At 40.8% G+C, this 2,163-nt stretch overlaps 1 long non-coding RNA gene across 1 annotated transcript; it reads right to left on the reverse strand.

The window, feature by feature from the left end:
• Positions 1 to 221: 221 nt before the first annotated feature.
• LOC108446574 lies at positions 222 to 2,025 on the reverse strand. The gene is made up of 2 exons (XR_001861788.1): positions 1,770 to 2,025; positions 222 to 450 (listed from the first exon to the last, which is right to left on the reverse strand). It is a non-coding gene; the product is annotated as an uncharacterized LOC108446574 (long non-coding RNA).
• Between the last annotated feature and the right edge of the window lie 138 nt (positions 2,026 to 2,163).

Consider the following 2,163-nt stretch of genomic DNA (forward strand, 5'->3'; position numbering starts at 1 on the left):
TTACCTGAGCAGCTCCTCCCACAAAAACTGGAGGTATTTAACATCTCTGAGGCTCTGCAAACTTGAATGGCAGAGCAGATTCAAAACTTTCCAGAGGGAAACAGATCACAGATGGCTTACTTCCCTAGGAAATGAAACTAAAAATAAACGAGGAAAAATTCCCTTCTCTTGAGCTCCTTGACCCAAGGTCTGCTCTCTTCAGACAACAGCGCTTGGGAAAGCATATTTGGCCAAATGTTTAATGAGCTTTTCTAAATATATTGTGGATTACTGATGATGGAACAGTGGCAGCAACAGGAGCAGAAGCTTCATTCCCCACTGCCCAGTGTTCTCTTACCATTCTGCAGTGTTTGGTGGATAAATGCTGCGTATTTCCATAAATCAGAGAGTACCTCCTCTAATTTTTAGTCTTGCCACTGCCACTTGGTGTTTGCTACCCACCTGGTTCACCTATTCAAAAAAAGCAGAGACAAATGATATTTTCCATGAACACAGATTTTTAAAATCTCCTTACTACATTCAAATGGAGCTCAGAGATGGTTTCATGCCATTAATATGTTGAAAGTGTGAACTCTGACATTTGTTATGAGTTTGTTGAACTCAGTTCTCTCCTATTCCCTCTGCAAACCTTTCCTACAGAAATAGGAACTGGTGGATGTGAAGAAAACTCTCTCTTTACAGACTGTTATTTATGGTTGCCTGTGTGGTTATTTGGCAATCAAAGCTTTGTTTTGTGGGGGAAAAAAAGCAGAAAATAAGCATCTTCCTTCTCATAACCTGCCTGCCCAGGGGATTTACAGTGTATATCCAGATGGCACCTTGTGTGGCCTATCAATTCAGGGCATGGTTATTATATTTGAGAGCAGGAAGGTGAAGGCAACTAATTCCAGGCAGCAGAACAGCCATTTCCTTTGATCAGGTGGATAATTCTTTGTACAACATTTAGGATGATCCAAGCCCTGTCAGCTCCTCAGCTCTCCACCTTCGAGCCCCTACACAGACAGACAAGCACATCCATCTCTGTCTTGGGGAATAAAAGCAAAGATAAAACTTTAAACAACTATTATTCCTAAAACAGATCATGAAATTCTGGAGGCAGGAGGCCCCTTTCTTTCTGCACTGACAGATCACCCACAGTCGTGGGGCCACAGTTTCATGAGTTTATGCAAACAGCAACAGAGTTTTTATTTTTAAATCTCTTATCTTTATCTTGGAAGCAAAGGGCAAGCAGGAAGCTGAAAGGCAGGGAAGAATTAGAAGGGTGATCTGCTACCTCCCCACTTCCAGCTAACAGCCAGACTTCTGGAACAAGATGTAGTCTGCACATTAAAACCTACAATCCTCTTTACTGATCAACCCTACTATGTGAAATATATCCATGAGGCTGCAGAAAAAAACCCTCCAGGAAATACACAAAGCATCTATTGTTGGCATTTGCACTGAAGCGAAATTTTAGATCGTGTGCTGATTATAAAAAATTAAGCTCAGCCTGATCATCTCTGACCAGCAGAAGGCAGTAAAATCACAAAATGGAAACAAACCCCACATGACTTTGCTTCATGAACCCAACATTGGGCTGGTGAGTACCAGGGAAAGCAGGAATATCACCCTTCTTAGGATGTTGAGCAATAATGCCAGTTCCAGACAGTTGAGAAATTCAACTCAATCCTCTACAAATCCTGCACTTTTTTTTTTAAGCCCTCGGCTCCTGATACAGCCAATGAGTATTTTTAAGCAGCTTAAGACAAACAGATTAATGAAGAACCTACTTTACACTTTTAGAAACCCCAAAAAATCCCTCAGGAGAGTGCGAGGAGATGCAGTGGTTTTGACAGGGCTTTCAGAGAGGAAATAAAGCAGAGTTGAATCGGAACACGCTCAGCTGGGTGTTTAGGCTGGAAATTGAAATCCTCTAGAGGTTGGAGATTTGGGAGGCATTTTACTGTGGAGAAGTCAAAAGACACAGAATTAAAAAACAAAACCAGAAACAAACAAATAACGCCACAAAAAAAACCCCAAAAACAAAACAACAAAAACAGAAAAAAAAGAACCGAAAAAAGCCAAAACCCCACCTAAACCAAAGAAAGAGAAACCACACACAAAAAACCACACACACAAAAAAAAACACCCCCAAACAAAACCACAAAAAAAAAAAATCAAACA

The sequence above is a fragment of the Corvus brachyrhynchos genome, unplaced genomic scaffold, assembly GCF_000691975.1.
Source record: "Corvus brachyrhynchos isolate BGI_N302 unplaced genomic scaffold, ASM69197v1 scaffold34, whole genome shotgun sequence".
Classification (NCBI taxonomy): domain Eukaryota; kingdom Metazoa; phylum Chordata; class Aves; order Passeriformes; family Corvidae; genus Corvus; species Corvus brachyrhynchos.